Source organism: Cervus elaphus, chromosome 14, assembly GCF_910594005.1.
Source record: "Cervus elaphus chromosome 14, mCerEla1.1, whole genome shotgun sequence".
NCBI classification, from domain to species: Eukaryota; Metazoa; Chordata; class Mammalia; order Artiodactyla; family Cervidae; genus Cervus; species Cervus elaphus.
In genome coordinates this window covers 46,219,986-46,247,584 of record NC_057828.1, presented here as the reverse complement: position 1 = coordinate 46,247,584, position 27,599 = coordinate 46,219,986, and the positions used below count along the sequence as shown (strand labels likewise).

Here is a 27,599-nt window from a genome sequence, read left to right as displayed (position 1 = left end):
TTGCAAAGAGTCAGACACAACTGAGTGACTGAACAGCAACAAACAACCCCCTGAGTGGCTCTTTATTAAAGACCCGAACCTCTGGGTCTAACCTCAGGCTTAGACCCTGGTGCCTAGGCTCCTGCTTCTTTGTCTTGGACCCATCCCTGTAGCTTCTCTTGAGCGACCGCTCCGTACGTCCCAGGCGCTGGGGTGCGTGTGCATCATCTACCCCTCAAGCCATCCGGGTGAGACAGAGGGTTATTGTCCTCATTTCACAGCTGGGGAAACTGAGGCCCAGAAGGTCTCAGGTCAGAGATGGGATTTGAAATCTGGGTTGGCAGCTCCCAAGTCCTTGCCTGTCTCTCACTTTCAGAAGTTGTCAACCTATACTCATTTGTTATTTTCCCCCAGTTTGTACCATGCCTTGACTTTTTGGCAAGTGGGATGTCAAAGCCCTGACTTGATGACTGAGACGGGGCATCTGTGAATAAGAGCCGGGGTGGCAAGTGTTTCTCAGAACTTCATGAGAAGTGGAATAATTCCTGGGGAGAGAGGTACTTATGGGCTCCTGGGCCGAATTCTAGAGAGGCCAGGACCGCCTCTGGTTCCCCTGAGTGTGAACTTGAGCAGAGTCATTCAGAGGGTCAAGAGAGCCAGTGTGGCTAGGTCTGGTCATCTGGTCCAGCCATGCCGGTGGTCAGTGGGAGGCCGAGGTGTGGCGGTGGGAGGCCCCCGTGTGGAAGGGAAGGGAGCGCCGCGTTGGACCTTCAGACACCTCCAGCCCTCCCCCAGCCCCCTGTCCTTTGTTGTCTGGCCGCGTCAGACGTCTGGGTTTGCAGGGAGGTTCCTGAATGGGCCTTGGAAATAGGTCACTCCCTTCCCGTGCCGCCGGCGTTGACCCACATGTGACCTTCCCCGTGGTGACTGTGTCTGGCCATCACTCTTTGATGCTGTCTGTGGAGGGGCAGTGAACAAGTGGGGGCAGGGCGGCCGCCCCTCCCCTCTCCGGTGGTGGAGGACTTTGCCGCCCAGCACCAGCGCCCGCCGGATGCGCCTGCCGGATGAGCCGGCCAGCGGCCCTCCTTCCCTTGGCCATATCGGAAAGGGGAAATCCAACACTCCCGACCCTCTGTCTGAGCATCGACCTTTTCCGCTCCATGAAGAGCCCTGGCTGGACCGGCGGCTTTGACTGGATGCCTGCTGAACCGGAGCCGAGGGGGCTGGCGGCTCCACTGGGCCCCTCCTCGGCCCCCAACCCCGCTGCCTGGCTCGCGCACGCATGTGCGTTCTGCAGAGTGGCTGGGGTTTTTCCGTCTCTCCCCATGGCTGGCCTGGGGAACCGTCCCTCAGAGATCGTGGTGGGTCTCAGATGAGCTTGCTGTGTGGCCCCGGGCACAGAGTTGCCCCGAAGGTCAGCACTTCGACAATGACCAGTGTCCGGAGTCAGTACTGGACAGCACTTCCCCTCACCTGGGCCTGGAACCCTGTCTGCCACAGAGGCCTTAATTTGGGCTTAATTTTTTGGCTTCATGGAACCCAGATGTGCCCGTTGCAGAGACAGGAGAACACCAGGTTCATCACCCTCCAAGGAGACGGTGTCTTTCTCACACCTGGCTGCCCTGGATCGCTGGCACCAGATTCCTGGAAAGTGGCCTCTGCTGATCCTTAAGGCCTCCTGGGCATCAGCGAGACAGTGGACGCTGCCCACACCATTGACACCCCGATGCTGGGGCCCCCTGGTAACAAGCTATACCTGTCTGCTGTGATGCTCGCACACCTCAGGGGTCGGCTGTCGGGTCTCGGAATCACAGGATCTCAAAAGCAGGGGCCTGGTGTGGGGCCTCTTCCCTCCCTCCTCTCGGATCCTTCCTCCTCTCGGATCCTTCCTCCTCTCGGATCCTTCCTCCCTGAGGCCAGTGGGAAATTCAGGAAATTCTTTCCTGCAGGAAGGAAGAATCAGGATACAGACCCAAAGAGGGGATGATGTGCAGGCTTGATGTACCATCTCCCCTTGGCCGCCTGAATCCCTCCTCGGGGTAGCCTGGTTGCTCCATTCTATCACAGTCCCTAGGTTTTTCTCCTAGGTTTTTTAGGCCGTGTGATTTTTGTATGCCAAAGCAGGGGACTGGATCCCTGCTGGGTAATCACATGTTCATGCTTTTCCGAGCTAGTTGGCGGATCTGATGCAGCTGGACCGGGCTCCAGATGGACCGTGCTGTGCCGTGGACCCACTGCACCCACAGCACTAGCACATTGTAGGGCTCTTTCCAGTTCCTGGCATTGGTGAACTGTGGCCTGATTAGCTTCATCGCATTTGCCAGCCTCCTCTGTGGCAGGTTCCACTGCGATTCTGTGGCTCAGGAGGTCCTCTGGGAGGTTTCAGTGGGGAACGGCCCTTGCTGTCTTCTGTGGTGTGTCTAGGTGCCCGGCCTTGGAAGAGCTTGGACCCTGGACACTGTGTACCCAGCGAGGAGGCCAGCCCGGCTGGGGATGGGCAAAGTCAAGACAAAGGCCCAGTTGTGCCCTCGGAGAAAACCCAAACCTGGGTTTCCCTGCGGCCGAAACTGCCAGTGCCCGGCCCACCTCATTCCCATAAAGGGAACTTTGTGTGTGGCTCCCGGTGATGGAGGCAGCCAGCATCGTCCGGCGCCCAGACGCTCCCTGGGAATGGGCGTGACCACCTCGGAGCCACAAGTCACCGAGATGATAACTTCTGTGACCCTTGACCTCTTAGAGCTGACACTGGGCCAGACGATGTCCAGACAGTCGTGTTGGGGACAACGAGTCTGTTCTCCGTGTCTGCAGGCCAGGCTTGTTGGGACCAGACCAGACACATTCTTTCTTGGAAAACCGAGTGGGTGGGGGGCTGCCGGGACAGGACTATGATAGGAGGCACCTCGTGAGCCAGTCTGTGCCAGTGGGCGGCAGGGGGCCGCAGGAGCCCTGTCTGGAAGCCAGCTCCGCCCCTGCCCCCCGCCGGCTGCTGCCCCCTGAATAGAGGGCTTGTGTAGACACTTGACGCTGGGGCCCCAGGGCTCTGGGTGGAGTATGTGGCCAAACTGCTGCTGCTGCTCCTGGGATTTCCAGGAAAGAGCAGCCAGTGCAGGAGAGAAGTGGTCCAGGCCACCGTGTCTCTGGTACCAGTCGGCCAGGCACACTGAGGATGGTTTGGGCTATGTAGGAGTGTGGGCTATTGGGGCATTTGGGAACTGAGTTCTCAAGAAATGAGGGGTCTGCACATCAGTTGTGGGGTGGTTCCAGAGAAGGTCGAGGGCAGACATATGGATGCCTGACCCTCTTTAAGAAAGTGGTGAAGGACAGGGAAGCCTGGTGTGCTGCAGTCCATGGGGTCGCAAAGAGTCAGACATGACTGGACAGCTGAACAACGCACGTGAGAATTCGAGCCTTTCCTTGAGGGGCCTCTGTGCCCAGTACATAGCGGGCACTTGGTAACCTTGCCGAGGTGACCTGTATGTCTAGTGGATGCCCCCCAGATGGTTTTAATCTGGGAAGCCGCACAATCAAATGAGCGTTTGAGAAGGCAGAGCCTGGGCCGGGCTGGAGGCTGGTTGGGAGGGGGCATGCGGCCAGGGCCTTGGGCAGACTCAGGACAGAGCCTGGCCCCCCCACCCCCCCACCCCCAGGACTGGGGTGGGGAGCCCCCTCCCACTCCCGCTTCCTTCTGGGGCAGCCTGTCACGCTGGCCCCCATGTGCCTCTCCGTACACGTCCGTCTGGACAAGTTTGGGTGGCGGAGCTGGATCCTATCATTAGCTTTGCCCCCAGCATCCTCTCAGCCCTCTTCTTATCCGGAGAGCTGTTTTGTTCACTTCCCTCTTTTAGCTGCCGGCTAATGTTTGTGGCGGATGAGCAGGGTGTGTTTCTAAAAGCAGCCGGCTGCCCGGTGAGGCCGCCTTTTCACTTGGGTGGCCCGGCTTCCTGGGCTGGCATAAAACTCCCTGCGGTTGAATTTTTTTTGCTCCATAAAAAATCAAGGGAAGATACATTCAGGTCCCCTCATCCGCCCTGACTCATCCCGAGAGCAGAGATGATGCTTCAGGGGGCCTGGGGTCCGTGAGGTCAGAGTAACCCACCCACTCCACCCTGCACCCTGCCTGTTCCCACGAGTGTGGCTGGGTCAGCAGCAGCTTTGGAGCCATCTGGTGGAATGCTCTCCATGGGGCTGAATTTGCTCTGCTCTGACTTTGGTTGGTTGGGTCTTTGATGCTCATGAGTTTTCTTGGCTAACGAAGCATCACCGCTCAGTCACCCAAAGTGCCTGTAAGAAAGTCAGTGGGTGGGGTCCAAATGGCCCCCTAAGCAGTGGCTGAGAAGGTGAGATGCCGCGTCTCTCCCCTACGGTCGCTGCCTGCTTCTGGCCTGGTGTTTCCTGCTGGGCGGGCTGGCCTGGGAGGATGGGACTGAGGGCTGGGAGACCCAGCCCTGGAACTGGGGGTTGAGTCTGAGGACCCCAAAGCTGCTGTGCCCACGGGCTGTCCTGCAACTGCAGTGCCCACCTTCCAGAAAGGGACCACAGGGCAAGGTCACCCTTTGCTCCGCCTGCCCCCACCTCCCCAGCCCCGCAACCAGCCGTCTTCCCTCCCACTCGCCTGGCGGTGGTAACCCCCGGCCGGCTGTTCGGAAGGGGCTTTCCTCTTTACTGCAGTTTAGTCTGCGTTGGTTTAATTTGAAAGACTTGTTGCCTCTGAGTCAAAACATAAAAATCCCCTTGGATGCGCTGTGGTGTTCACTGCCTTGGGAGCCGCTGGCGCCATCTCTGGGGAGGTCCCTAATCCTTCCCTTCCTGCCGCAGCCAGGTGGGCAAGGCTCCTGGGTCCTTAGATCCCAGGCCTCCACCTCCCCTCCTCCCACCTCCATGCATCTTCTGGGGCAGACACTCAGGGCTGGGTGTCAGGACGACTCCCCATCCGTATCTGATGTCGCTGGCTGTGGACCAGCCCAGCCCCCTTTGTTGGGAACTCCCTGGCAAACCAGTGGTTTGGACTCTGCGCTCTCACTGCCGAGGGTCTGGGTTCAAGCCCCGGTCGGGGAACTAAGATCCCTGCATGGCCAAAAACCAAAAAGAGAAACAACCAAAACAGAGAAAACAGCTCCCCTTTGTCCACATGCTAAACATGTAGAGGGTGCCAGGGGACTCCATGAGCTAGCTGCCTCCAGAGTGGCTGTTTCTAAGATGGTCTGCAGGGTTATAGGTAGAAATTAGTAGCTTTGTTTTTACTTTTATCTCCTCTTGTTGAATATCTGGGTTTTTTTGGTGTGTGTTTCATAATGTATGTCATCTGTTGATACAGAAGTATGTGAGTGTAATATGTGCCCAATATATGTCTTTGGGGAGATACCTGCTTAAAAGCTAGCAAACGGGGTGCATCACCAAAAAAAGGCTGATACATTCTGCTGTAAATGAGCTCTGGTTTGTGAAGGGAGGGGGCATCACTGGGGTCCAGGGAGGGCTGTGGTGGGGCATGTGTGGGTGCAGGGGACCGAGGGTGTGGCTGTGAGGTGGGCAGACTGCAGGATCTTGGCTCCTTCCTGTTTTTTGGTTACTGTGTGTCATTCAGGTACACATGGAGGCCTGGGCCTGCTGCAACAGGCTGCTGGAGGAGTTTGTGGGAGAAGTTTGGCTCCTGTAGACACCATGGTAGACGCCGTTTCTTTTATTTTTTAATTATTTGTTAAAGTTACTAATTAACTTGGCTGTACCAGGTATTATTTGCAGCATGTGGGATCTTCAATTTTCATTGCGGTATATGGGATCTTAAGTTGTAGTGTGCAGGATCTAGTTCTCGACCAGGGATTCAACCCAGACCCTTTGCTTTGGGGGAGCAGCATCTTAGCCACTGGACCACCAGGGAAGTCCCGGTGGACACCACTTCTTAAGATCTAGATCAAGGGTTCCCAAACTCTTAAGGGCCAGAGTGTAAATATTTAGGCCTGTTGGAACTACTTGACTCTGCTGTTACAGCAGGTGAGCGGGAATGCCAGAGGCAATGTGTAAACCAAAGGGAGTGGCTTCGTGCCAATAAAACTTTATTTACAAAACCAGGCAGTGGGCCAGATTGGCCCATGGAGTCATTGTTTGTCAAACCCTGGTCTAGATTAAGAGGAGAGACCCAATGGAGGCTCAGAACCAGCCGAGATTACCCACCAAAAAGCACGCCTCTGACCTTGCTCCACTGGACCCACCCTCAGGGGACTTGGGGGCAGGGTGTGACCCAGCAGAGAGTCAGTGGAGCAGTAAGCAGCCCCTAACATCCCACTGGAGAGCACTCAACTGGCAGCACGCTTTCACACCTTCTTTAGAGCCAGAGAAGTGTGGCCTTGGGAGGAGGCAGAGCCGTGCTCATCCTAGAATCAAGAAGCAGCAGAGCCAAGAGAGATTTGGAGGCCCTCCAAATTTGGAGTCCTGAGGGATGTGGAGGGAAAAGTGTGGAAAGAACATCCCCTTCTCTTCCAGGGTGAGAATCACTAGACTTGAAACCTGCCAAGCTGGACTTCGCCTGCAGGACTTCTCAGAGCCTTGAAGATGCTGATGGGTTCTCTGACTCTCTTGGAGGGAATATAATATTTCCCCAAACTTAGAAACAATTTTTCAGGATCTGTCCAGATCACTTTAGGGAAGAGCTGCTCTCCTTCAACCCTCTGTTTTATAGACCTAATGGAAACCTACTGCCCAGAGAGGCTGAATGTCTTCCTCAAGGTGACATAGGAGGCTGGTGACAGTGTTGGGATGGGTGGTGGCTTCCTACTCAGCCACCTTCTTCCTGGCGTGGCCTTGCTCTGACCTGAAGTCACAGGTATGGGTGTCCCAGGTTGTGCTTCTGGCCACAAGAAGATGACTTTGTCCCAAGGATGCACTGTATTCTTCCATCTGAAGCCCGCTCTGTCTCTGGGTTTCTTAACCTTGCACTGTTGACTTTATGGGCAGGTTCGTTTTGTAGCAGGCCTCCACCCATGAGATGTCACCCCAGCTGTGACCACGAAAAATGTCCCCAGACCTGGCCAAATGTCCCCTGGGGGTAAAACCACTCTAGTTAAGATGCACTGAACCAACATGTGTGAAGCCTACACTTGCTGGAGTTGTTGATAAATGGTAGAAAGATTTGTGGGAGTGCAGGAGAGTTTTCAGGGCTGGGGTGGGGGTGGGGGGGTGGATGAGGCAGTGGGGGAAGCATCCCAGGCAAATTGCTGGAAGAGTCCTGAGTGTGTAAAGCAAGATGAGGGAACAAGAGGTGGTTCCGTTCTGCGTTAGGGTCAGGTGAAGACAAAGGTGAGATCCCAAATGGATGGAGGGTGTGTGCCCTATGGTCAGAGGACTTCACTGCAGCGCTGGAGGGAAATGACCCTGCACGCAGCGAGTATTCTGGAAAGGTGATGAGGATGGTGGAGGGGACAGATGAGGGGGTGCAAAAGACAGTGGGCTGGAGATTGTTTCAGGAGGTGAGCCTAACAAACAGTCAGAAGTCAGCTGGAGTCCAGGAGACCTCTTGGACCTCGGCCTTGGAGGACAATGGGCTTGGGTGCAAATGTGTGTGATGGGAGGTGTGGAGAACATTCTGTGGGTAGTATCACCTACAGCCTTTATTCTCGAAACTTTGATGTTCTGAAGCTTTTAGAGTTTTTTCTTTTCCTGGGCCTGATGCCTTAAGAGTCCAGGGAGGAAAATTGACCCAGATGACAGACAGCTGGTTCAGAATAGTCTGGGGACAGGTGTGCAGAGAGGAGAAACCTGACAGGCTGAGTGGGTCTTGAGCCACCATTTGGGGTGCACAAGGCATCCTATCTCAGTAAAGGTTTTAATCAGCTCCTGGGTATCTGCATTAGGGCGCCAGTCACACAGGGAGGGCTTGTTTCAAAGCCTAACAGGATGGACTTCCCTGGTGGTCCAGTAGCTAAGACTCTGCCCTCCCAAGGCAGGGGGCCTGCATTCGATCCCTGGTCACAGAACTAGAGCCCACATGCCACAACTAAGACCTGGTGCAGCCAGATTTAAAAAAAAAAAAAGGTCTAATGAGCTTATGGAAAGGGAAGGGACTATGCCCATGGACACAGGTGTTTAAGGTGATGGAGAACATGCAGAGGGCTCTGGAGGGTCTGCCTGGTTCTGTAGTGACAGCCTTCCAGGTGAGTGGGCGGTGTGGAGTAGCATGGACACGTGTGTGAGCCAAACTGGGGGAAGGGAGCAGCTGGAGGAATGAGGGAATGTTCCTAGAGAAAGCAGTTCTGTGGCAAAGTGGGCTGAGGTCAGTGTGGGAGCAGACTTTGGTGCCCGTCTCAGATGTTTGTCCTTGTGATGATGGGTGGTCTAAGCAGAGTGCTAGAGACAAGGTGACTCAAACAGCAGACAGTTCTGGAGGCTGAGAAGTCCAAGGTCAGGGAGCTGGTAGCGCTGGTGTCTGGTGAGAGCCGTCTTCCTGGTTTGCAGACAGCTGTCTTGTTGTGTGCTCATGTGGCAGAGAAGAAGATCATCCCTCTCCTGTTTCTTTCATAAAGGCACTAATTATATTCACAAGGGCTCCACCCTCATGATCTAATCACCTCTCAGAGAACCAACTCCTAAAACCATCACTTTAGGGGTTAGGGTTTCTACATAAGAGTTTTGGGGGGACACATTTAGTCCATAACATCTTTTTTTTCCTTCTTTATTCCTTTTAATTTAAATTGAAGTATAATTGATTTACAATGTGGTGTTAGTTTTGAGGTGTAGAACAAAGTGACTCAGATATAGCCATGTATCTGAAAGAACACATCTGTTCTTTCTTAGGGCTTCTTAGGTGTTGCTAGTGGTAAAGAATCTGCCTGCCAATACAGGAAATGCAGGTTTGATCCCTGGGTCGGGAAGATCCCCTGGAGTAGAAAATGGCAACCCACTACAGTATTCTTGCCTGGAAAATTCCATGGACAGAGGAACCTGGCGGACTACATACAGTCCATGGGATCCCAAAGAGTTGGACACGACTGAGCACACACACACACACACACACACACGTTCATTCTTTCTTGAATTCTTTTCCATTATAGGTCATTACAAGATGTTGAGTATAGTTCCCTGTGCTATAAATAGGTCTTTGTTTATTTATTTTGTATAGTATTGTGAATCTGTTGATCCAAACTCCTAATTTTCCCCCAACTCTTGGTAACCATAAATTTGTGTTCTATGTCTGTGAATCTGTTTCTGTTTTGTAAATAAGTTCACTTGTATCATTTTTTAAGATCCCACATATAAGTGATATCATATGATATTTGTCTCCGACTTTCTTCACTTAGTATAATCTCTAGGTTCACCTGTGTTGCTAAAAATGGCATTATTTCTTTCTTTTTATGGCTGAGTAATGTTCCATTGGAGAACAATGTTCCATTGGAGAAGGAAATGGCAACCCACTCCAGTATTCTTGCCTGGAGAATCCCAGGGACAGAGGAGCCTGGTGGGCTGCCGTCTATGGGGTCGCACAGAGTCGAACATGGCTGAAGCAACTTAACTTAGCAATGTTCCATTGTGTTTATGTACCACATTTGCTTCAGCTATTCCTCTGTCAATGGACATTTAAGTTGTTTCCTTGTCATAGCTATTGTGAATAATACTGCTGTGAACATTGGGTTGCATGTATCTTTTCAAGTCATGCTCTAGCATGACAACATCTTAACCATTTTTATGTGTATAGGTCAGTAGTGTTAAGTATATTCACAGTGTTGGGCAATTATCACCAGCATCCAGCTCCCTAACTGTTTTCATCTTGCAAAATTGAAACTGTCTCCATTAAAGAAACAAATAACTCCCTATGTCCCGCTCACCCAGCCTTTGTCATCTGCCATCCTGCTTCCTGTCTCTATGCATTTGAGGTATTCTTGTTACCTCATGCAAGTGGAATCACACAGTATATGCCTTTTTGTGACTGGCTTACTTCACTTATCATAATGTTCTCAAGGTTCATCCATGTTGTAGCCTGTGATAGGAATTCCTCCCTTTTTAAGGTCAAATGGATCTACATGTTTATCCAGTCATCGGTTGATGGACACTTGTGCTCATGTGGCAGAGAAGAAGATCCACCTTTTGCCTATTGTGAATAATGCTGCTGTGAATATCTAGGTGTACGATATCTGTTTGAGACCTTGCTTTCAATTCTTTTGGGTCTATACCCAGAAATGAAATGTGGTCATTCTGTTTTTAGAACCTCCATACTGTTTTCCATAGTGGCTGCACTGCTTTACGTCCCCACCGATAGTACACAAGGGTTCCAATTTCTCCACATCCTTGCCAACATCTGTTCTTTTTTAATTCTTTTAACCTAAACCTTTTATGGAAGGGCAAGACACCCTGAGTAGCTCCATACCTTCCTTCCTGCCCAGGCATATATGTATGTGTCTTTGGGGACACCATTATTTGTGTTTTTAAAAAATATTTGGCTACACCAGGTCTTAGTTAGAGCATGCGGGATCTTTAGCTGTAGCTTGCAAATTCTTAGTTGCAGCATGTGGGATCTAGTTCCCTGACCAGGTATCGAACCCAGGCTCCCTGCATTGGGAGCATGGAGTCTTAGCCACTGGACCATCAGAAAATCAGGGGACACCACTGATTAAAATGGGCTTTCCTTTCATAGTCTACCCTGTTCTCACTGAATGCATGTGGAGATGCCCCTAGGCTTCAGTGTGGTTCTACCTTGTTCTTTTAATTTCTGTGTGATGCACGGTTCATGGTATAGATGTGACAGAGTTGTCCACCTGCCACCTGATCAGTTGAACATGATGGCAACACTTAATTTGGACTGGCAGAAAATGGCAGTGCCTCTGTAACAAGCACCTGTGTAGATACCCTCTGTCCAGGTGCTTTTATTCTTGTGGCCAACGCTCCAGGAGCAGCATTGCTGGCTCAGTCCTCAGTTGATTTCCCCAAAGCTTCGAGGTTCAGAGTCCATTGGTGCACATTGGTGCACAACTTCCTCCCCTATCTGTCGGTAGTAGACGCCATCCCTCTGCTGACTGTGTAGAAATCTGGGGCAGGGGGTGCAAGGTGATGGATCACATATTAGTACTTAATTTTTTGTTTCCCTGTTTACCAGACAGGTCAGGTGTTTTTTTCGTATAAGCTTATCACTTGCATTTAATTTTTGTTCCTGAGTTGCTTCATCAGGTCCTCTGGCCATTTGACCATTATGCAGTAAAAGGACCAGAAGCAAATGTGACAAGCTGTTGACAGTGGTTCATTTTAGGTGGTGAAAATATGTGTCTCTTTTGTACATGTTTGAGTTACATATTTTCAACAACAACAAAAAGACATATCTAAATGAGAGTGTTTTAGGAAGATCCGACAGGGTCAGAGAGGTGTTGTGGGCAAGGAGACCAATTTTGGAGACTCCTACACTAACTTTGCAGGTGATGATGACTTGAACCGTGAGAGTCGGGGACAGATTTGGGCAACTCTGGGGGGTGAGATTTCTACCATTTGATGATAATGTGGAAAGCCAAGAAGAGGAGGAATCCAGGAAGATGAGGGGTTTGAATCTGGGTGACTGACCAGGAGAAGGAGGACAGAATTTGGCAGAGACACAGAGGCTGGGAGGGGGCCACGTTTGAGTCTGGCAGGGAGCTGTGTGGGATGCAGGGCAGGGTTGCTGTAAGAGTCATGCTGTTCAATGATGCGGTCACCATAAGGGTGATGTGTCAGTTTCAAGGGGAGATGCTCCCTGGAACCGTGAGAGCTGAGGAGCCCACAGAGCCCACATCTGTGATTAAGGAAAGAAGGAAAAACTGGTGAAGGAGCTGGGTGGGAGCCTTGCAGAACAGGGAGCACACTGTCACAGAAACCAATATTTCAAGGTCAAGGTCACAGTCAGGGTTTTCAAATGCAGTTGGAAGGTAGATGCTTTTTCAGGCCATTCAATGTATTGATCAGGAGGCCCTAATGTGGAAGTGCATGTTCCCTGAAGTGTCTGGGGCCTGAAGTCAGCTTGCAGGTTTCTGCAGCCTGAGTGCACAGAGGGTGACCGAGGTCACAGGAAGTGTGGGTGGCTGCAGAAGAGCCCTGGCACCCAGCTCTGTGGCATTCTGGTTTGGTTTCAATGGTGCTTCACCCGTGAGTGTGGACTGAGCCGCCCTTGGGGGCCGGCTGGGCACCTGCCACCCCAGGTGTCCCAGCTTCTGGTGTCACCAGAGGCTGCCTTCCTCTTGAGAATCTCAAGTATCTCCGTGTGTGCTAGTCAGTGTCTGTTCCCGAGCAGCCTCAAGGGACCGAGGGAGACATGAGTCATTTCCTGGATAGCAACCTGTCCCGGCTTCTTACCGTTTGAGGCCTGGCCTTTCATAAATGGATCTTCCTTTTTAAGTCCGACTCTGTTTCCCGCCAGTGCTGCCTCCTGATGAGGTTTGTGAAGCACCTGCAATGGGAAACAGCATATGAGCACCCCCATGGGTTTCAAGTCCTCATTCCAAATGAAAAATAAGAGAGATTGGCCAGGGGCTTCTAAGGAACCCATTAGCCAAGTAAATGGTGACATTCTGTCTCTGCCGACTTTCCAGCATGACTCCTGGGCCAACAGCTCTATATGTGGACAGCTTTGGCCATCGGTTGGCTTAGAGATGCTGATGAGGTGGGTCCAGGGGTGGTGGTCAAACACCTTAGCTTTGTCCAGCATTTGTTCCCATAGCATCAGAATAGAAGGACCCACTCCCCTTTTCATCACTTTTTGTGTCTCGCACTTTTTTCCTTATTTTCATATAAAATGAAGCACTTTTTAAATTGTGGTAGAGTGTACATAAAATTTATCATTTTAACCATTTTTAGATTTTTGTTTGTTTGTTTGTAGATTTTTTAAAATTGAAGGATGATTGCTTTATAATCTTGGTTTGATTTCTGCCATACATCAACATGAATCAGCCATAGGTATATATGTGTCCCTCCCTCTCAAACCTCCTTCTCACCTCTCACCCTTTCCCACCCCTCTAGGTTGTTACAGAGCCCCCGTTTGAGTTCCCTGAGTCATATGGCAAGTTCCCATTGGCTATCTATTTTACATATGGTAGTGTATATGCTTCTATGCTTCCCTCGTAGCTCAGTGGGTAAAGAACCTGCCTCCAATGCAGGAGACCCGGCTTCAATCCCTGGGTTGGGAAGATCCCCTGGAGAAGGAAATAGCAACCCACTCCAGTATTCTTCCTAGAGAATCCCTTGGACAGAGGAGCCTGGCAGGCTCTGGGGGTTGCAAGAGTTGGACACAACTTAACGACTAAACCATCACCATGCTCCCACGCTACTCCATTTTAACCATTTTTAAAAGTACACCACTTGGTGGTGGCATTCAGTGCATTGTTGTACAACCATCACCATCATCCACTTTTGTGACTTTTCCATCTTCATGTAATGGGCAACTATGTCCCCATTAAATATTAACACCCCATTCCCTTTTCCCACGGCTCCCACTTTTCCTCCTTCTGTCTGTGAATTTGACTACTCTTGATACCTCATATGAGTAGAATCACACAGTATTTGTCTTTTTTGTAATTGGCTTTTCTCACTTTGTATCATGTCCTCAAGGTACATCCATTTTGCAGTGTGTATCAAAGTTTCCTTCCTTCCTTTCCTTGGCCACCCCTCGAGGTTTGTGAGATCTTAGTTCTCTGTCCAGGGATCAAACTTGCATTCTCTGCATTGCAAAGTAGGATTCTTAACCATTGGACTACCAGGAAAATGCCCCTTTTGTGCTTTAAAAGAAGGTTATGGTTCTCTGGTTCTGTGGTCAGTGGCTGGAAGATGATCTTCAGAGTTAAGATCTGCTTACCCAAATGTCAGGTAGCAATAAGACCCTGATGCTGGGAAAGATTGAAGGCAGGAGGAGAAGGGGATGACAGAGGATGAGATAGTTGGATGGCATCACTGACTCAATGGACATGAGTTTGAGCAAACTCTGGGAGATGGTGAAGGACAGGGAAGCCTGGCATGCTGCAGTCCATGGGGTCGCAAAGAGTCGGACACAACTGAGTGACTGAACAACAACAATAATATTTATAGCCACCACCGAAACCCTGAATACACGTGAAAGGCGAGGTACCCAAAAAAGCAGCCCACACAGTGAAGGCCATGTAAACGTCAGGTATTGTCTGAGCACCTACTATATTCTGGGAAAATTTTGGCCTCTTCAGGTATATTTATTATTCTCTTTGCAGATTAGGTATTTATCATCTCAATTTTTCAGGTGAAAAATTATAGATGCTTTCTCATGATGTTGGTTTAAAGCGGTATCTCTCAGGATGTAAACACACTTCAAGCTTTCTGTTTATGTAAAAGAAATGTTCTAATTCTTTCCTCCTGGTTCTTCACCTACCTCCCCCGAAGTACTTATGAAACATCTGCACCCACAGCTCTTTTTGTTAAGCTGTGCAAGGGTAGCTGCTCTGTGGAAAGAGGGGACGTCACTTCTCTGTTCCCAGTATTTTCTGGTTCTATCTGGAAACCCAGGGGGCTGCTGGCTGAACTTAGGAGCAGGCTTTCTTTTTAAAAAAATTAATTAATGGATTTACTTATTTATTTTTGGCTGAGCTGGGTCTTTGTGCTTTGTGGGCTTTTCTCTAGTTGCAGTGAGCGGGGGCTTCTCTAGTTGCAGTGCTCAGTCTTCCTGTGGTGACTTCTTTTGCTGCAAAGCATGGACTCCCCTGGTGCAAGGACTTCAGTTGTTGTGGCACATGAGCTCCCGGGCTCTAAAGCACAGGCTCAATAGTTGTGCCACAAGGACTCAATTGCTCCAAGGCCATGTGGGATCTTCCTGGACCAGGGATCAAACCCACGCCCCCTGCATTGGCAGGCGGATTCTTAACCACGGTGTGTGCTTAGTCACTCAGTCATGTCCAACTCGTTGCGACCCCATGGACTGTAGCCCACCAGGCTTCTCTGTCCATGGGATTCTCTAGGCAAGAATACTGGAGTGGGTTGCCATGCCCTCCTCAAGGGGATCTTCCCAACCCACGGATGGAACCCAGGTCTCCCGCATTGCAGGTGGATTCTTTACTGTCTGAGCCATGAGGGAAGCCCAAGAATACTGGAGTGGGTAGCCTATCCCTTCTCCAGGGGATCTTCCCAACCACTGGATCACCAGGGAGGTCCCAGGAGCAGGCTTTCTGATCTGTTGCCTCCCCACCTGGCACGTGTGCCTGAGCCCGGACTCCCTGTCATGACATTAAAGGTCTTTGCCATCCAAACTATGTTCCCCCGTCTCTCTCCCTCTCTCCAGTTACTGCTCAAAATTCCCAAATGCCATTCTAATCTCCTGACCACCCTTTGGGTCCCAAATATACCTCCTCACTTCTGTTTGTGGCGGGGGAAGGGTTCTTTCACGGCAAGGGTCAGGGTGGTGTCTGTCTGCTTCCTCCCTCAGCTCACCCTTGCTATTAAAATCCCAGCCTTGGTCAGAACCCCTCAAAGGGGATGTCCCCGAGAGTCCCACCCCACCTCCACCCCCACCCATCTCAGCAACCCCCGAGGTCGAGCATCCTGCTTCTACTGTAGCTCTCTGAAGACATCATCTCTGCTGGGAGGCAGTGGTTACTAGGCAGTTTGCTGTCCTGTCTCCTCCCCACCACTCCCACCAGGCTCTGCCTTGGGGGACAGTGCATCAAATTTACCAAATGGATTGTTAGTGGTAAGAGAAGAGCAGGGTAAGAAGCTCTTTACTTTTTCCTGACGGCTTAAATTTTCCTTCACCATGTGAGGAGAAAGACTACCGAAAATGCCAGTTTGTGGATATTTAAACAGAAAGTGGCACAAAGTGACCTCTTCTCCAGCCAACCAGGCTTCCGCTGGGTACGGCAGCCACATTTGCCATGCCCAGGTCCTCAAGGGAGGCAGGAATGTGTTGAGGGGGAGATGCCAAGTGGGGTTCTGGTATCATAGCCCAGGGATGCTTGGCCCCTTCTCTTCCCTATCTGGGATCAAAGTCAAACCTGGATGTCTGAAAGAAACTTCTCTATCAACTCAAGTGAGAGGTGGAGGGGTCTTTCTGATAGTTTTATCCAGTTGTCCCAGAAATGCTCCATTTCTGTTCTCAGCATCTCAGAGCAACATCTGAGGCTCTAACCCCAGTGTTAACTCCCACCACTCAGCACCCCCTAGAGAACAGCTCTATGCCTCTGGGGCAGGTGAGGGCAGGGACTGGACCCTGGGTCCCTCTGAGACAAGCAGAGAGAGACTAGGCCGGACAGCAGGGTGACCAGGTACTCACGTGAGCCAGGTCTTTACCTCCAAATGTGCCGATTTGATTTTTTAAAAAGCGGGGACTCCTCAAGGTGTTCAGCCTGTCTAGGGAAGCTGCCACTGCCGCTGTGACCACTGTCGGTTCCCCCTCTGCTTCCAAAGCACAGCCCAGGCCGGTCCTTGCACCTGCAGAAGCCCAGGCTCCCCCACCCCGGGGCCACTGGCTGTGCTGGCCAGTGAGGTTGCTGACTTGCTTTAGCTTCAAGACCTCCCTGGTTTGGGGACAGGAAACTCTCTTTGGGAGGGGGCAGGGTGAGGCTGGAGGTGGGCAGAGATGCACCCCAACTTCCCACCCTGCCCCCAGCTCCTCACTACCCTGCTTCTCTGGGTGCCTTACTGGGGAAGGGTCCCCCTCTGAGTACCACGGGGGAGGGGGTGCAGCTCCCACCCAGAGCCTCAGCCCCGCCCTCCTGATGGGACCCTGGGCCAACGCAAGTCTGCTGAGGCTGTGGGGCCTCCACCCTCCTGCTCCCCATTCCTATGCTTCCTTTCCAGCTTCTTTCTCTGCTTTCTCTCTGTCTCTCTGAGTCTCTCTGTCTCTATCTGTCTCTGTCTCTGTCTGTATCTCTCTCTTTCTCTGCTCTCTCTCTGTCTGAGTCTCTTTGTCTGTCTCTACCTCTCATTTCTCTCTCTGTCCTTGTCTCTCTGTTTCTCTCTCTGTCTCTGTGTATCTCTGTCTCTCCAAATCTCTGTCCCCTAGGAGGTCCGTGAAGCCAATGTGGGCTCTCCTCTCCTGAGACCAGCGTGGCTTCTACAGGGTAGGAGAACTGACCAGTGTCCTCTGCAGGGTGGGGTAGGGGAATTCAAGAGGGTGAGACAGGCCCTGTTTGTCTGGGGTTTGGACCTGCCGCCATGTTCCCCATCTGAGGTCAGCCATCTGGCCCCAGAAAGGTGCCACACCTTCCCCATGAGGGAGCAGGGGGAGAGGGAGGCTTGAACCCATTGCCTGGAGGACACGGAGGATCCACAGTGGGGGCGGAGGAAACCTCCTCCTGTACGTGCCCCCACCTGGGGGGACCTGGAGATGGGGTTGGGTGTCACTCAGCCCACCCCCTCTCCACTGGGGGCTCCCCACGGTTTCTCCTTATGGGCCTGGGGTCACAACCAAGACCCCAGGCTCCGGGATGTCTTCTAAGAGGAGGTACGTGACTGGCTGTGGGTCCCAGGTCTGCTGACAGGCAACAGTTTGGGATCAGTGCTGGGCTGTACCTGAAGCACCCCCCTCCCTGGGGATAGTCCTTGCGTGTTGGCCATGGCTCGGGCACCGTCCTGGCTGATGGTCCACCAGCCCCAGCTGGAGCCTGGCAAACGAGCTCTTTACTCTTCGCTGGTGAGTTTCTGTTAGTTTCATGGCAAGTTGCTTGGGGACAAGAGAGCTGATTGTTGCTGGAAAGGGACCTCGGAAGGGGGACCAGGCGAGTCTGCCCCTGCAGGCTGGCCAGGGTCCACACCTGCCAGGTGGGGCCCACTTGTCGTCTTGGAACGTACCTTGGGCACTGAAGTGGCACGCGGCCCACCTGGGACTGTGTGCCCCACTTCCTCTGAGACTCCAGCCTTGCTCTGCCAGGGGTCCCTGCACGGGGTGGAAAGAGGGTCCCTGGGTCTTGAGGAGGATGCAGCAGCAGCAGGAGGGAGAGAATGGGTTACAAACCAGCTTCCCCTTGGGCCAGCAGCCTCCCTTCTGGAGGGCTTTTAAAAACTGGCCGATTACCTTGTAATTGTTCCCAGCAGTGAGGAGCCAGTCCAGTGTTTGTTTTGCCTTCTGTGTTCTCCCGGCCAGCGGTAACCAAGGGCCGCTTCCCCTTGGTGACGGTGGAGCTCACTCCGGCCAGGGCTGATCCAGCCGGGCGAGGGAGGCCTGGGGACCCGCAGGGCCCGGCCACTGGCAGGGAGGCACCCTGCTCCTAGGGCACCAGCGAGCTGCCTGCACTCCGCTTCCATCTCCCCTGGCCCGGGGATTGAGGGCTTCCCTCCTGGAGCTCCCCCATCCCCGGGCACTGGCCCGAAACATTCCAGAACTCCGCCAATCCTCCGGTAGGTGTCCGGGAGACCGTGAGGCCAATACTTGCAGGCAGGCCGTGTGGGAGTGGGTCATGGCCAGGATTGTGGACCTGGGCCAGGGTGCTGCTAGGGGCCAGGGATGACCTTCATTCTAGATTCCGGCAGGATCCAGGGTCCTGAGCTAGTTCTGAGGGAGATTTTTGCAGGGAAACGGAGACCTGCTGTGAAACAGCCCGGGTCGTGGAGGCCAGCCAGGGACAGCTCCGTGGTCGAGAGGGCCAGGATTGATCTCGGAGGGCCTGGATTCTGGTCGGGTGGGGTTGTTTGAAGTGAAAGCAAGGGCTGCAGGTGTGGCTGCAAGAAAGCATGAGGCTCTTGGAGGCTGCGGGCTGGCTTGGCTAGTCGGGGAATCGGGGCTATCTGGAGGAGCAGAGAGAGCTGGGGAGCAGAGGAGGGCCTGGGAGAGGTGTTGCCACTGCCTTGGGCTTCCCAAGACCCCGATCGACCGAGGGCTTCTAGAACGCCTGGGGGCCAAGGAATCCATAGCCTGTTCCGTGCGCCCCCCGCCCTTGTGGGTCTAGCGAGGACGGGGCCCTGCCAGGCTCTGCCCGTGACTGCTGTTAAACTTGTCGGCTTCTAGATTTGGTTTCTTGGGAGTCCATTATGTTTCAGGACTGGCTTCCTGGAACAGGCTGGACAGGCCTCTGTTTTCTTTCTTTCTGATGTGTCTCCTGCCAGCCTCTACCTTGGGGAGGACCCAGGCCACAGCCCCCACCCACCTGAGCACACGGATCACCTGTGATAGGGCTGCTCAGAGGCAGTCAGCTGGGGCCAGGCCCACGACTGCATTTCCAACCAGCTCCCAGGCGATGCCTCAGCGGCAGACCCATGGGCTCCCCGGGCGGGGTGGGGGGCGTGACCAGATGCAGGGCACTCTGGGTGACTGGCTACCTCGCTGCTAAAAGGATCACTTCCCAAGGAAGGAATCATCCGGCTCCGTGTGCAGGATCTCAGGCATGTCTGGTTTTCCGTTTGGGGGCCTGGAGAGGAGGTGCTGGCAGTCAAGATTGGGGTCTCTGGGAGTGGGCAGGGCAGAGGGGGACCCCTGCCCAAGCACCTCTGTCCGACTTTCACAAGGATTTCTTCCACCAACCCAGCTGCCGATACTATTTAACCTCAGTGATTCATTGAAGTGCCTTTCAAGGGAAGGCATTTTACAGAAACATGGGTCCCAGAGGCTTGTTTTGTTGGCAGGTCTTGCCGCCTCAGCAGAAAAGAGGTGCTTTTGATATGGGAACGGAAACTTGGGACAGCCTTAGAAACACACAGTCTGTTGGGTGGGAGGGGACCGTGGTCCTCCTCTGGTTACAGGACGGCGCTGCCCTGTGGCTGGCTGCCCTAGCTGGGCGCCGGGGAGGGGTCCCCACACCTGGGTCGTTGGTCTTGTGCCCCCATAGCTGCAACGAGGCTGCCTTCCTTGACACTGAAGTGTGGGCGACACATCCCCCACTCCCAATGTCGCCTGTGAAGGTGACATGCTGCTGCTGTGATTTTATGGAAGGCCCAGCTTGCAGAGGAAATACCTTTCTGAACGTGTTCTGTCTGGAGTCGCAGAGCAGCCCTGCAGAGGCGAGCGCATGAAACACGCGTGTGTAGCCCTCACTCCTGCTAGGTACCGAGGCCCTGGTCCAGCTCCACTGGCCCATCCTGGGCTCTCTTGATTCTGAAGTATGGCTGACAAACTTGCTGGGCAAAGCCAGTGCCTCCATCTGGCTTCCTCCTCCCTCTGCCCCAATTGCCATCCTGGATCAGCCCATTAAATGGTTATTGGACCAGTTTCCCTTTTTTCCACTTCCCCTTTCCTCCTTTTGTATCTTCATATGTGACAAGTGGACCAGATTCACCCCAGATCCAAGTTGCTTTCCCAAGAAACTTCTCCAGATGTGTCTGTCCTGGCCCCCTGGCCCCAGAGCGCACAGAGGCATGGCAGACCCACTGCCACTGCCGGAGCTGGCACATTGTTGGCGGGGCGGCATGGGGGATGAGGTAGGGGCATTGGGGGATTTCGGCAGAGGCAGACAAAACCATGGCTGGCTTTGAGTGGCCTCAGCTTCAGCATCACCTGGGAGCTTCCAGTGGAGACCTCTCTGTCGCCATTAGTGAGCTTCCCATGGCAAGAGGCAGCCACAGAGCTGGGTCATGGACACCCCAAGGCAGCTGTTCTCTGGGAGAGTGCTGAGTTTGCAGTGGGGGATGGGTGTCAGAATTTGCATGGCTGCATTCCACCCCTGGGGAGGAGACATCTCCTCAAGAAGCGCCCCCTGCCTCCCTCCCTCTCTCTCTCCCTCCCTCCTTTTCCTCAGAACATTAAACTACACATACATGGCTACTGTGGCTCTTTATTAAGTGCTCAGCTTTTTTAAGTGTTGGCATCCCCATTTAATCCCTAAAGCAAATCAGTAGGGTTGAACAGTCATCATCCCCATGTCAACAGATGAGGAACTTGAGGCTCAGAGAGGTTGGAGCACTTGCCCAAGGTTGCCCAGCTTGTGGAGCTGAAAGTGAAACCCAGGCAGCCCAACTTCAGATTGCAGCCTTCTCCATCTTTGTCTGTAGTCTTCTCCCTTTTTCCTTGATCCACCCTGTTTTGGTGCCAAGAAGTCTTCAGTAGAAGCCTCAGAGCTACCCAGATGAGGATGCCAAGGGGCTGTGCTGGGCCAGGCCTTTGGGATCGTTACGGCCCGCCTTCATTGGGGTTGTCACGGCCCGCCTACACTGGGGTCGTCATGGCCCACCTACATTGGGGTCATTATGGCCCACCTACCTTTTGCATGTTCAAGAACGGGATTTTCCCCCCAATATATCCAGTATCACCAACTCAATGGACCTGAATTTGGGCAAGCTCCAGGAGATAGTGGAGGACAGGGGAGCCTGGCATGCTGCAGTCCGTGCTACAAAGAGTCAGACACAACTTAGTGACTGAATTTCAACAATATATCTAATATTGATATCATTTTTAAATTTATTTTAAAATATCTTTATTTGGCTGCACTAGGTCTTAGTTGCAGCATGCAGGATCTTTAGATGAGGTTGCAAATTCTCAGTTGCTGCATGTGGGATCTAGTTCCCTGACCAGGGATCAAACCCTGACCCCCTGCATTGGAAGCATGGAGTCAGCCACTGGACCACTGGGGAAATCCCTGATACAGTTTCGATATACCTACCAAACTCACAAGAGACTGATGTATAAACCTGAGGCAGGCCACTCAGGTAGCATTAGTGTTTGCCTCTGAAAGGAGCAAATGGGAGGCACCGAACCAGAGCTCAGAGAAACGGGCAAGTGGCCCTCATGATTTGTGCCTCAAGTTTTGTGGCCTGATATCCCTGTTAGGCCAGGAGTAGACCGAACAAGAGCTGTAGTCATGGGGCCGGAATAGACCACCATTAGACCACTGGGCTCTGCATCTGTGTCTTCACTCACCACCACCTTTAAAGCTTAAGCAGCCCTTTGCTTACACCAGGTATGATATGATATCCCACGGGTTTATGGGCTTCCCAGGTGGCGCTAGTGATAAAAAGTGAAGTGAAAGGTGCTCAGTTGTGTCCAACTCTTTGCGACCCCATGGACTATGGGGTCCATGGACTTCTCCAGGCCAGAATACTGAAGTAGGTAGCCATTCTCTTCTCCAGGGGATCGTCCCAACCCAGAGATTGAACCCAGGTCTCCCGCATTGCAGGCAGATTCTTCACCAGCTGGGCCACCAGGGAAGCCCTCGTGGTAAAGAATCCGCCTGCTAACGTAGGAGATGTAAGAGATGCGGTGTCGATCCCTGGGTCAGGCAGATCACCTGGAGGAGGGCATGACAACCCACTCCAGTATTCTTTTTTTTTTAATTAATTAATTAATTTTAATTAGAGACTAATTACTTTACAATATAGTGGTGGTTTTTGCCATACATTGACATGAATCAGCCACGGCTGTACATGTGTCCCCCATCCCGAACCCCCCCTCCCACCTCCCTCCCCATCCCATCCCTCAGGGTTGCCCCAGTGCACCGGCTTTGAGTGCCCTGTTTCATGCATTGAACTTGGACTGGTGATCTATTTCACATATGGTAATATACATTTCAATGCTATTCTCTCAAATCATCCCACCCTCACCTTCTCCCATAGAGTCCAAAAGTCTGTTCTTTATAGCTGTGTCTCTTTTGCTGTCTCGAATATTGAGTCATCATTACTATCTTTCTAAATTCCATATATATGCGTTAATATACTGTATTGGTGTTTTTCTTTCTGACTTACTTCACTCTGTATAATAGGTTTCATCCACCTCATTAGAACTGATTCAAATACGTTCTTTTTAATAGCTGAGTAATATTCCATTGTGTACATGTACCACAGCTTTCTTATTCATTCATCTGCCGATGGACATCTAGGTTGCTTCCATGTCCTGGCTATTGTAAACAGTGCTACGATGAACACTGGGGTACACACGTCTCTTTCAATTCTGTTTTCCTCAGTGTGTATGCCCAGCAATGGGATTGCTGGGTTGTATGGCAATTCTATTCCCAGTATTTTAAGGAATCTCCACACTGTTCTCCATAGTGGCTGTACTAGTTTGCATTCCCACCAACAGAGGGTTGGTAAGAGGGTTCTCTTTACTCTGCACCCTCTCCAGCATTTATTGTTTGTAGACTTTTTGATAGCAGCCATTCTGACCTGCGTGAGATGGTACCTCATTGTGGTTTTGATTTACATTTCTCTGATAATGAGTGATGTTGAGCATCTTTTCATGTGTTTGTTAGCCATCTGTATGTCTTCTTTGGAGAAATGTCTGTTTAGTTCTTTGGCCCATTTTTTGATTGGGTCGTTTATTTTTCTGGTATTAAGCTACATGAGCTGCTTGTATACTTTTGAGATTAATTCTTTGTCAGTTGCTTTATTCGCTATTATTTTCTCCCATTCTGAAGGCTGTCTTTTCACCTTGCTCATAGTTTCCTTCATTGTGCAAAAGCTTTTAAGTTTAATTAGGTCCCATTTGTTTATTTTTGCTTTTATTTCCATTACTCTGGGAGTTGGGTCATAGAGGATCTTGCTGTGATTTATGTCAGAGCCGCTCCAGTATTCTTGCCTGGAGAATCCCGTGGACAGAGGAGCCTGGCAGGCTACGGTCCATAGGGTCACAAAGAGTCGGACACGACTGAAGTGACTTAGTGTGCATGCACTCACATGGGGTTATATCTAGTTCAGGTTACACTCTGGATCCTACCACTTCCACCACTCCCCCATCCAAGCTGCATCCTTGCATTGAGTTCCTAGCTGGTCTCTGGCTACCAACAGCCTCTTCTCAACACAGCAGCCAAGAGGGACTCTGTTAGAAGGGAAGTCAGATTGTATTCTCTGCATGCACAAAGCCCTCTGCTTGTTTCTCATGACACTGAAGACAAAATCTAAAGTTCTTCCTTGTTACCATCAAGGCCTGGTGTGCCTGCCCTCCGTACACCTTGCACCACCTCCCTCCACAGCCTCTTCCTCCTCCTGTTCTAGCCACACCACATCTCTGTTGTTCCCCTGATCTGCCACACATGCTCAGACCTCAGGGCCTTTGCACATCCTGTTCCTTCTGCCCAGGACACCCTTCCCTTTGAATACTCACATGCTTTTCTCCTTTGCTTCCTCCAGGTCTCTGTCCATGTATCACTGTATCAGAGAAGTCTTTCCTCACCACCTTCTCCCATCCCTTTCGCTGTCCTTGCTACTCTGCTTCATTTTTCTTTGATACTTATTACCTGGCCCCATGTTAGATATGAACTTGGGCAAACTCCAGAAGACGGTGAGGGACAGGGAGGCGTGGTGAGCTGCTGCCCATGGGGTTGCAGAGAGTTGGACACGACTTGGTGATTGAACAACTACAACAGTGTTAGATATTCATTCAGTCAAGGCTTGTTTGTTTGGCACCTGCTTTGTTTCAGACAACGTTCTAGGCATGGGGCCTCCCATCTTGAAGACAACAGATAAAAATCTGTGTCCTGAAGCTCACATTGATTGTTCAGAAGATTGTTACAATGGCTATATGTCTCCCTCATCAGACAAGCTCCTTGAGGGCAATGATTTCTACTTCTTTAGTATGTATGTTGTTCAGTTGCTAAGTCATGTCTAACTCTTTCACAACCCTCTAGACTATAGCCCGCCAGGCTCCTCTGTCCATGGGATTTCTAGGCAAGAATATTGGAGTGGGTTGCCATTTCCTTCTCCAGGGGCTGTTCCCAATCCAGGGATTGAACTTGCGTCTCCTGCATTGGGAGGGGGATTCTTTACCACTGAGCCATCAGGGAAGCCCTAGAGTATGAATATGTATAATGTATATAGTAGGTGTCTAACAAATATTTTGGGAATGAATTCGAACCCTAAAGCACCTAATTTGAACTTGGCTTTCCCAAATGCTCATTAGCTGAACATTTGCAGGCCATCCCTCAGGTTGGATCACTTCTGCAGTTGTCTGTCTTGTAGGTTTCGTCAAGTTTTGCCAGCTTCCACCTAGGGAAGATGCTTTCTGGCAGAGTAGGTGGAACATTCTCTAGCTTTCCCAGGCACCAGTTCCCGGTTTTGAATCATCCACTTAATTAAGGTTCTCGGAGACTAAGGAACAAAGAAAGGGTCTCAGGAAGCCCACGCTTCCCTATGGGGGATTAGCAGGTGCTTGTGGGATGGGTGAGAAAGCAACTCAGGCCTTTATGAGCACCTACTGTATACATATATGGCTTCTCTGGTGGCTCAGTGATAAAGAATCTGCCTGCCAATGCCAGAGACATGGGTTTGATCCCTGGTCTGGGAAGATCCCCTGGAGAAGAAAATGGCAACCCACTCTAGTATTCTTGCCTGGAGAACCCCATGGACAGAGGAGCATGGCTGGCTACAGTCCATGCGGTTGCAAAGCGCCGGACTTAGTGACTGAATCAATCAAGTATATACATATATATGCCTATAGCATGGCCCTTTGGGGCCCATTTTTCCGTGTTTACCAGGAGTGAGTCTGGCCAAAAGGGGTTTGTGGGAGAAGGTAGCACCTGGCATGAGAAACTGAGGTCTCTCCAAGTCTGTGAGCTATGATCGGGAACACAGACACACGGGAATGCAGAAACTCCACCCATGAGAGCGGGTTTGCATGCAGCAGCAGGTCCAGTTACACGGTGCATTAGCCTGGGGCCTGCCTGGCCTGGACCAGCGCCCTGCGCTGTGGCATCATCGTGGCTGGCAGGTGGGCGCCGATGTCATCAACGGGGAGTGAGCGAGCACTGAGTGGCCTTGTAACACACGGTAGCCTTTGCCAGTTTGGAGTGGCCTCAGGGTGTTGAGCTGCTCCGTAAACAAGCCAGAACCTGGAACTCCGGGTGTTGTCTCTCCTCAACCTGCCTGCTTCCCAGAGTGGAGGATATGTGGATGCGGGGTCCGCGTGACATTGGTTCTCACACATCCTCCTCCTCCAACCACTGGCACCTGTGTGTGTGTGTCGATTCGTCTCCTCCCTGCACCACATCATGGATGCAGGCACAAGGATGCAGGCATGCATTCCGGATTCCCCCAGAAAAACTCCATCCACAGGTGCTGTCTCAAAGCAGCAGGGCTGCCAAACCACAGCTCTGAGCTCTTTCTTTCCTAGGAAAGGAAGGGGGTAGGGTGGGGAGCGGAGAACTCAGCTCTAGAAGGCTCTTTGCTCCTTACTATGAGGCTCTTTAGTGCTGTCTCCCTGTGTAAACTTGGCTGAGGGGCCTGGTTCTGCCCGCTGGGTCTCCACAAGCTCTGGGTTCCTCCCGGCTCTGTGGCCCTTTCCACACCTACCTTCTGCCATGTGGATTTTGGAAAAGTGCATAGTTTTCATCTATTTGTGTGTTTTCATTTGTTGTGACATTTCATGTAACAGTAACCATTTTCAAGAGGACGGTTCTGTGGCATCTAGTACCTTCACCGATGCTGTGTAGCCACCACCTCTGTCTAGTTGTAAAATGTTTCACCACTCACCCCCCCCCCCATAAAAGAGACCCTGACCCCTTAGCCTTCACTCCCCATTCCCCCTCCCCTGGCCCCTGGCAACCACCAGTCTGCTTTCTGTCTCTATGGATTTACCTATTCTGGCTATTTCATAGACGTGAGAACACCACTGTGTGACCTTTTGGATCTGCCTTCTTTCCCAGCATGAAGGATTTGAGGTCCACCCATGCTATGACAGGTGTCAGTCCTTTTTTCCTATTTATGGCTGAGTGACAGTCCATTATATATGTTTTCCAATTGTTTATGCCGTCATGCATTGATGGACATTTGGATTCATCCACTTATGGTTTTGCAACAATAGGACAACAGTAAGGAACTCTGAAAGAAAGGGAAGCTCATAAACTCATCACTGTAAACATAGCAACATCATTTTTGCTGCTTATTTTCTTCTCTTTTCACACATGTGCCTGTATACTTTTTTCTAGACTCTACTAGTAGGGCAGATACAGTTGTGTCCTTCCTTCCACTTAAGATTGTTGTTCATTCACTAAGTCGTGTCCAACTTTCTGTGACCCATGGACCGCAGCACGCCAGGCTTCCCTGTCCTTCTCTCTGAGTTTGCTCAAACTCTTGTCCATTGAGTCAGTGGGTGATGCCATCCAACCATCTCATCCTCTGTCTCCTCTTTCTCCTCTTGCCCCCAATCTTCCCAGCATCAGGGTCTTTTCCAATGAGTCGGGTCTTTGCATCAGGTGGCCAAATTATTGGAGCTTCAACTTCAGCATCAGTCCTTCCAGTGAATATTCAGGGTTGATTTCCTTTAGGATTGACTGGCTTGATCTTCTTGCTGTCCAAGGGACTCTCAAGAGTCTTCTTCAACACCACAGTTCAAAAGCATCAATTCTTCAACGCTCAGCCTTCTTTATGGTCCAGTTCTCACATCCATACATGACTACTGGAAAAACCATAGCTTTGACTACATGGACCTTTGTTGGCAAAGTGACGCCTCTGCTTTTTAACATGCTGTCTAGGTTGGTCATGGTTTTTGTCCCAAGGAGCAAGCATCATTTAGTTTCGTGGCTGCAGTCACTTAAGATAGCAGAACTTTTCCCTTGCCCCTCATACAGTGATCCTTTCAGCTAACATCTTGGATAGCTGTGTCCATCTCCATAGATGCACCAGCTGGGGAGACCCCTTCCTGCCTCCTCACCTCATCCCTCATGTGACCAGCTGGCACCACGGGAATCTGGTGCCCAGACCCTTGTGTTTGCCTGGAAGTTCAGGATGAATGTATTTGCCACCTGTGGGCCTGCAGTGGTCTCCCTTGTTGAGTTATCAGCCCAGATGTTCAGGACTTTCCAGGTTGACAAGAT

The 27,599-nt window shown here is 51.5% G+C and overlaps 1 protein-coding gene and 1 long non-coding RNA gene across 4 annotated transcripts in view; one reads left to right on the top strand and one right to left on the bottom strand.

Annotated features, from left to right (window-relative positions):
* Positions 1–27,599, top strand: part of SPSB1 (splA/ryanodine receptor domain and SOCS box containing 1) — a 71,144-nt gene that overhangs the window by 22,356 nt on the left and 21,189 nt on the right. The window contains exon 1 of one of the 2 annotated variants that reach the window (XM_043924547.1): positions 17,968–18,270. The exons of the other annotated variant lie outside the window; for it this stretch is intronic. The gene's annotated coding sequence lies outside the window, so the exon portion shown is untranslated. Of the gene's footprint in view, positions 1–17,967; positions 18,271–27,599 lie in introns of those variants that run through there. 2 annotated transcript variants of the gene reach the window in all.
* On the bottom strand, positions 1,181–19,071 carry LOC122708282. Of its 2 annotated transcripts, none has more exons than XR_006345093.1 (3): positions 19,034–19,071; positions 12,277–12,370; positions 1,181–1,922 (listed from the first exon to the last, which is right to left on the bottom strand). It is a non-coding gene; the product is annotated as an uncharacterized LOC122708282 (long non-coding RNA). The 2 variants fall into 2 exon arrangements; XR_006345092.1 differs by lacking the exon at positions 19,034–19,071 and adding an exon at positions 17,725–17,823.